At 48.7% G+C, this 8,209-nt stretch overlaps 1 long non-coding RNA gene and 1 other non-coding gene across 2 annotated transcripts; both read left to right on the top strand.

Moving 5' to 3' along the window:
* The first annotated feature begins 155 nt into the window (after nt 1-155).
* LOC109578804 (uncharacterized) lies at nt 156-4,070 on the top strand. The gene is made up of 2 exons (XR_002183739.2): nt 156-541; nt 767-4,070. It is a non-coding gene; the product is annotated as an uncharacterized lncRNA (long non-coding RNA).
* Nucleotides 582-664, top strand: LOC139179853 (small nucleolar RNA SNORD60). The gene has a single exon (XR_011564202.1). It is a non-coding gene; the product is annotated as a small nucleolar RNA SNORD60 (small nucleolar RNA).
* Nucleotides 4,071-8,209: the final 4,139 nt, after the last annotated feature.

Below are 8,209 nucleotides of genomic sequence, written 5' to 3'. Positions count from 1 at the left end.
GGCGGCTCCGACGTCGCGGGGATGGATTGGTGGCTTCGGAATCATTCTATGTTGCAGATCGGGCTCTGATTGGCTGAGTATATCCGTCAGTCACAGCTAGGTTCAATGGCCTCTGCAAAAGGGTGGGGCTTAAGGGGTCTGGTGCTGGAGCCCGCTCCCGAAAAAGATGCCAGGGCTCGGTTGGTGGAGACAGGAAAAGTAGAAAGAAGAGCGTATCAGCGGTGACGGGGGCGGATACTTCCTCCGGGATTGCCCAATCGCAGAGTTGGGACAGTTTCTATAAAAGCTTGAGTCTCGCAGACCCGCGGTCTTTTAGGATCAAGCACGCGGTTGGAGACGTCACTTTAGGTTCCCAGTGCTGCACTTTGGAGGGCGGGACCCTGGCCCGGCGGGGCCTGGGAAGGTGGCCCAAATTCGTCGGCCAACCTAGCCTCCGGGCTCCTCCCTCAGCCTGAGCGCCCACATTGGTCTTTAGTTCTCCGCCCGTCTGCCTCCCGCTCGCCGCAGTTCCTTCGGAAGTCCGAATTATTTCTGGTAAGAGGTAAGACTGGACTGTCCCTGGCTTCCCAAATCCAGTTCCAGGCCTGTGATGAATTGCTTTAATTTCTGACACCTCGTATGAAAACTGCACGTGCAGTCTGATTATATTGCAAGACTGAGGCTTTAGTGTGTCCCCACCGTGGAAGGGCCTGGGGGTGAAAACACGTCTTGCCAGAAATGGCAGGATAGAGCATCTGTCTACAGTTGGGCTCTTTCTGACTTTCAGGACCGTCGGTGACCCGGCTGGAGACCTTGAGGTCAGCGTCTTTCTAAGGGGCCTTGGATTCCAGGTAAATCCAGGGCCTTTCCCAGCTGGGGCTGGGAAATGTCTGGCTTCTCCCTCTCCTCACGGTTTCTGCCTCGCTTTTTTTCTAAGGCTTCCCTCTTGGGAGGAAGGCTGGTGTTTCGTGCCTTTTGGGAAGATAATTTCTTGAACCTCACTTGCAAACTGTGCCTTGGTCAAACTCAATGCTATGTCCGGTGGAATTCATACGTCCCTTTAGGCATCATCAGGAACGCAGGGTGAACGACTTGGAACCTCCTGTTGCTCCCACCTCACCCTCTGCCTTCAAGGTGCCACCTTCTGTTATTCCCAATTCCAGTTCCCCCAAGTTATTTTCATTCCCTCTTGGACCCCCTTCACTTCCAGCCTGTGCAGTATATTCCTACCTGCAAGCACGCTATTGCCTGGTCAGTTCCATGCAGCCCAGTCCCCGGGGGATATACTCAAGTATAGGAAAATAAGAGACACAATATGGTCAGTTCAGCCAACTGCAGTGTATCAAGTTTGATACTCTTTTAAGGTTTTCTAAAAATCTTTCACAGGCTGTCCCTGAAAGAGAACAGGGTTTTCTTCCTCTTAAATCACTTCTTTGATCTTTTTCAGTGTTTAATGGCTTTCAAATACACTTTCTCATTCCTTCTAACAGGTTGACCTCTCTGCTCCCTAGGGTCAGTCCCCCTGAAACTAGGCAAAAACTCAGTTACAATTAGACCCGCAAACACAAATGCCATAGCTCCTAGAGGTGGCCTTCGAAGTATTTAGTGATGGAGAAGGAAAGGACTCACCATGAAAAAGCCAGACCAAGGCTCAAACTAAATAGATAGCCTTTGCTCTCAGCCATGCTTCATACATAACCTCAGGGCAACCCAAAGTGGGCAGGAGGAGTTGACCATCAGTCTGGAGGTGAGACCAACAAGGGGGGTTCAAGTGTAAGCCAACCAGCCATTGGCCAGTGAGTACCAGGAGCTCCCGGGCCATGCCCAGTCTACACACAGGCCAGTCAGTGGGGATGGGACTGCCCTTGGTCGCTAAGGAGGGGGGCCCTTCTCCTGGGATGGCCATGCTGGAAGCCCAGGGATTCTGGTTGCTCCCCCGCCACAAGATGTCTGTATCCATCGAGGAACCCCTGATGGCAGGTAAGAAATTTTTTTTTTTTAATATGGGAGCCACTTTGTCCAGATTTCTCATGCTGGGCCTTCTTCCTGGTGACTAGCTGATGGAAGTCCTTGCCCCTTACTTCACTGAGCCTCTCACATGCCTTTTGAGTTGAGTGTCCTACCCCACTATCAAGGAGAGCCCTGGGCTCCCTCAGGGCCACATGGCGGTTAGGTGGCCTTAAGCAGTGTCTAACCTTGACCCTGGCTAAGGCTGATCAACAAGAAGAGCAAGGGCCTGTACCCAGCCAGAGTCTACAAGCTGTGAACCCTGCAGTTTGAGACAAAGGAGTCCCTCTGCTAAGTCACTTCAGTCGTGTCCAACTCTGTGCGACCCCAGAGACAGCAGCCCACCTGGCTCCGCCGTCCCTTGGGACTCTCCAGGCAAGAACAATGGAGTGGGTTGCCATTTCCTTCTCCAATGCCTGAAAGCGAAAAGTGAAAGTGAAGTCGCTCAGTCGTGTCTGACTCCTAGCGACCCCATGGACCGCAGCCCACCAGGGCTCCTCCGTCCATGGGATTTTCCAGGCAAGGGTACTGGAGTGGGGTGCCATTGCCTTCTCTGAGAGGAGTCCCTGGAAGGCCATAAATGGCCAACCAGCAGAAATTCAGCTTAAGCCAAAAGCTGATTATCCTAACAGACAATAGCCATAAGATTAGAGGGAAAAGGTTACAGCCCTAAACAGATGCACTCTTAAAACATAGGCTCTTGGTGCTCTGTCTGAATCCAAGAGTCCCATTCTGTCGGTTAGCCAAATGAGGGATACAAGATGGTGTGAGACCTCAACAGGAAAATGCAGTAGTCCCTGTACACCCCCTTGTGGCCAATCCTTATAAAAGTCCCTGGAGATGCTGTGTGGCTCACTCTGACCTTAAATCCCAGTTGATCCCTCACAATATCAGATTGCCTTTGAGTGGACTAGCCCCAACTTGGACCAGATGCAACAATGTACTTGGTGGACAGAAGTACCCACCGTAGGGGTGTTGGGACATCAACACTTGTTTGTCCAAACCCTAAGAAAGGAAATAAAGATTTGCTAGAAGGGACTGTTCTACAGTCTGTAAATAACATGTTGATATGGAGGCTCAGATGAGAACGACATTGAAGTTCTTAATTTTCTTCAAGCCCGGGGTTACTGGTTCTTCCAGAAAAAGGCACAAATTTCATAGGAACAAGTTCAATACATGGAATATATTGTAACCCCTGGAAATACACAGCTGTCCCAAGAGAGAAGAGCTATATTAGGCTTGAGTGCCCCTAAAGATGTTTTTTTGTACTTAAAAAATTTGCCCTCACTAAAGCTCCTCTCTTTAAAAAGCCATTTTGTATCTGGCTGGAAAGGAAGGGACTACTCTGGAGAGTAGAGTCCTAATACAGAAGCTGGGAGGCTTCCAAGCAACTAGATTAAGTGGCTCCAGGTTGGCCTGGCAGTAGCTGCTGACAATTTGATTACTGGAGGAGGCTAACAAGCTTAACCTTTGGAAAGTGAAAGTCACTCAGTCATGTGACCTTGTGGCCCCATGGACTATACAGTTCATGGACTTCTCCAGGCCAGAATACTGGAGTGGGTAGCCTTTCCCTTCTCCAGGGGATCTTCCCAATCCAGCCCAGATCCCCCGCACATTGCAGATGGATTCTTTACCAGCTGAGCCACCAGGGAAGCCCTAACCTTATCATTGTTGAGAATGTAAATTAGTGCGGCTACTATGAAAAACAGTATGGGAGTTCCTCCAACTCCAGCATATGATCCAGCAGTCCAGCTCATGGACACATACCCAGACAAAACAATTATTCCAAAAGATAACATGCACTCCTGTGTGGATAGTGAAGAGAAAAAAAAAAAAAAACAGTTGCTTAAGTTTATTGTTAGGCTAACCACTTCTGCCTCTGTAAACTGGCCTGCTTATTGCTCACCACCTCTGCTTCTGTGAACTGGCCTACTTATTGGGTCAGCCAAACTGCTTAGGCGGGAAAGTCACTAGGACCCAGAATCCCATGCCATAGAAAAGATAGCCAGAACAAAGCCTGTGCACTCAGCCTCTGGAGGCAACTCTGGAGTCCAGACAGGTGCTAAATAAACTGCTGTTCTGCATCTCCCAGTGTCACTGGTCTCTCTCCCTTGCCATGGTTTCTGTAACAAGAAATGGAAGCAACCTAAATGTCCATTGACAGATGTGGTACATTCTTATCCAAGATGTGGTACATACATGCTATGGAATATCGTTCAGTCACTACGTCCTGTCCAACTTTTAGGGACCCCCATTAACTGCAGCTCACTGGGCTCCTCTGTCCATGAGATTTCCCTGGCAAGACAACTGGAGTGGGTTGCCATTGCCATTTCCTTCCTCTAAGCCAGCCTTTGCACTCTCACCCCCAAGTGGCTCTTTAGTTCCTTTTCATTTTCTGCCATTACGGTTCAGTTCAGTCGCTCAGTCGTGTCCGACTCTTTGTGACCCCATGAATCGCAGCACGCCAGGCCTCCCTGTCCACCAACTCCTGGAGTTCACTCAAACTCAAGTCCGTTGAGTCTGTGATGCCATCCAGCCATCTCATCCTCTGTCGTCCCCTTCTCCTCCTGCCCCCAATCCCTCCCAGCATCAACTCTTCGCATGAGGTGGCCAAAGTACTGGAGTTTCAGCTTCAGCATCATTCCCTCCAAAGAAATCCTAGGGCTGATCTTCAGAATGGACTGGTTGGATCTCCTTGCAGACCAAGGGACTAGCAAGAGTCTTCACCACCACAGTTCAAAAGCATCAATTCTTCGGCACTCTGCCTTCACAGTCCAACTTTCACATCCATACATGACCACAGGAAAAAGCATAGCCTTGACTAGACGGGCCTTTGTTGGCAAAGTAATGTCTCTGCTTTTGAATACGCTGTCTAGGTTGGTCATAACTTTCCTTCCAAGGAGTAAGCGTCTTTTAATTTCATGGCTGCAGTCACCATCTAGTGATTTTGGAGCCCCCCAAATAAAGTCTGACACTGTTTCCACTGTTTGCCCATCTATTTCCCATGAAGTGATGGGACTGGATGCCATAATCCTTGTTTTCTGCATGTTGAGCTTTAAGCCAACTTTTTCACTCTCCTCTTTCACTTTCATCAAGAGGCTTTTTAGTTCCTAATGGCAGGGTAGTATCTGTGTATTTGAGGTTATTTCTCCTGGCAGTCTCGCTTTCTCCATGATCCAGTGATTGTTGGCAGTTATGTTCTGCCTCTTTGAAAGCAAGCTTGTGTATTTGGAAGTTGTTGCTTCCCATACTGCTGAAGCCTGGCTTGGAGGGTTTTGAGCATACCTTTGCTAGCATGCTTATTTCACGTGCTACACACTTATGAGCAAAATCCCTCGTCTCACAGTGGAATACTATGTGCTCATTCTTGTCAACTCACGTGGTCAGGTAGTGACCATGTGAAGTGTGTAGCCCATGGGATATTCGGTTCAGCCACTCAGTCATGTCCAACACGTCCTGTGTTGACGTGTCCCAACTCTTTGAACGTTAACTCAGCCGTAAAACATGAAACGCTGTTTACAGCAACATGGATGGATCTAGAGAGAGATGTATGATGGGATCATTTTGCTGTACACCAGAAATTAAAACATTGTAAGTCAGCTATACTTCAGTAAAAATTTTAAAGAACTTGCCACACCTTCAACCCTCCTAAACCCCAAGTAACAGTAACACATTAGCCTTGACTCAGCTTGACAAGAAAATCTGTGACCATGGACTGTCCATGGAATTCTCCAGGGGATCTTCCCAACCCAAGTGTTGAACCTAGGCGGATTCTTTACCAGCTGAGCCACAAAGAAGCCCAAGAATACTGTGAGTGGGTAGCCTATCCCTTCTTCAAGGGATCTTCTGACCCAGGATTCAAACTGGAGTTTCCTGTGTTGCAGGTGGATTCTTTACCAACTGAGCTATCAGGGGAGCTCAGGGGAAGGAAACATTCAAAATGCCATGTGTCTGTAGAGCATGTAACAATCCCCTGTAAAGTATGGGGCTGAGATCTTGCAGCTTGAAAACAAGTAGCTACCATTCATTGCCATGGACACCGAAAGGTCCAAAGTTAGGCAAGGGAGCAGCAGGGCAGATGGGCCAGCAGAAGAAGCTGTCCTGACTCGCACCGATGACACTGACCCCATCCCTTTTACTTCTGACAGCCCCTGAGGAGACCTGGGCCCAGAAGTGAGGGTCAAATAGGGATGGATAGTGGCACTTCCATCACAAATTGCTTTCTGACCAATGGAAATTTACTAGAGGGCTGTGAGAATGAACAATGCAAAGAAATACTGGGGAACAATAGAATGGGTAAGACTTGAGATCTCATCAAGAAATTTGGAGTTTATCAAGGGGATATTCCATGCAAGGATGGGAAGGATAAAGGACAGAAATGGTAAGGGCCTAACAGGCAGAAGAGATTAAGAAGAGGTGGCAAGAATACACAGAACTATACCGGAAAGGTCTTATTAAGTGGATAGCCAGGGTGGAATTGTCACTCACCTAGAACCAGACATCCTGGAGTAAAGTGGATCTTAGACATTACTACAAAGCTAGTAGAGGTGATAGAATTCCAGCTGCTATTTCAAATCCTAAAAGAATGCTGTGAAAGTGCTGCTCTGAATGTCAAGAAATTTGGAAAACGGGTGGCCACAGGACTGGGAATGGTCCGTTTTCATTCCAGTCCCTGTGAAAGTTGCTCAGTTGTGTCCTACTCTTTGTGACCCCATGGACTATACAATCCATGGAGTTCTCCAGGCCAGAATACTGGAGTGGGTAGCCTTTCCCTTCTCCAGAGGATCTTCCCCACCCAGGAATCGAACCCAGGTCTCCTGCATTGCAGGTGGATTCTTTACCAGCTGAGCCACAAGGGAAGCCCAAAAGCAGTGCTAAAGAATGTTCAAACCACAGCACAACTGCACTCATTTCACATGACAGCAAGGTTTCAGCAGCACATGAACTGAGGACTCGTACAGACTGGGTTTTGGAAAGGCAGAGCAACCAGAGATCAAATTGCCGATGGTGGTGCCCCCAAGGTCAGCGGGCCCGATGGGATCTGTATCTCCTGGGTAGGCTTGGCACCAAGCAGCTAGTACAGTTTTTGCCTCCGCCAAAGCCTTTGAAAAGGCTTATACAACCATATTCAGTGGTGGAATCTTGTCAAACTGTACCAGAACCCCTGCCCAGGCGGACTGCTAAAGTGGCTTGATTCCACAGCAGCGCCCCAGGACTGTACCCCTCCCAGACATCTATTTCTTTGTAGTCTGGATATAAACCAACTGCCCTTTTTAACAGACTACAACCCCACTTTCCCAGGATTAGCTGTGGCCTTTGCTTGTATAGACCATGCTGTTTATGAGACAGTGTACACTGAGTAACCAAATAAACCTAGTCTCACCATCTATAACCACCCACCTTGGGGGAGAAGGGCAGTTGGCCTCGTTTCAGCAGGGGTTGGAGGTCTCTGTTGTGGGGCCACCCTGTCTGCCATGAGTGAATCCACCTGGAACTCACTGCACACCCTCATCGTCTCTTAAGTTCCTGGGCTGATACAGTGACTGATAATAGGCTGGCCTTGTTCTTCCTCCTAGCTGAACAAAGGAGGTGTGTTACATCATGACTCTGGGGTAGTAAAAGAAAATACACGACCACGCCAAGTGGCCTCATCCTTTCTGATGGGGTAACCCAAATGCTGACTGTCTAGACTGCACTTTAAAGGGATGTTATTGAGTATTGTCTGGTTTTTAACCCCCATTTGGGCCTCTAGTTGCCATAATCCTTTTACTAGCATTTGGTCCCTGCCTTTTTAATCTGTTGAGTTTGTTTCTCCCAGTTTGCAACAATTCCATGTTAAGGTGATGGTGAGGCAGGGGCTCCAGCAGAAGTCACCCTGGGCAAGGCAGGGATAGAGTTCCATGGCCCTGGTTAGGTAGGGGCCGTGAGCCTAGCGCTAGGCTGAAGAAGCTGTAGAAGACCTTTACCTCTCAACCTCTGGGTAGATTTCTTGGGGTCCAGCATGTGCGTGATCACACCTGTTAGCACCCCAGAGGACTCCCTGGGATGACAGCTCATCCCTGGGCAGTCTTGGAGCAACATGAAAATGGAAGCTCATGCCAGTGATTTTCCACCTACCAGGACCACCTTCTCTAGGTTTTTGGGTTGTCTTTGCCTTGGGGTAGTTCGTGAACTCTTTAATTCCCAGAGCTTGTGGCTGTCTTTAAATGGACGAAGCAGGCAC

This window comes from Bos indicus, chromosome 25 (genome assembly GCF_029378745.1).
Source record: "Bos indicus isolate NIAB-ARS_2022 breed Sahiwal x Tharparkar chromosome 25, NIAB-ARS_B.indTharparkar_mat_pri_1.0, whole genome shotgun sequence".
In the NCBI taxonomy this organism is placed as follows: Eukaryota; Metazoa; Chordata; class Mammalia; order Artiodactyla; family Bovidae; genus Bos; species Bos indicus.
The sequence above is the reverse complement of the archived record's forward strand: the minus strand, read 5'-3'. Positions and strand labels throughout refer to the sequence as shown.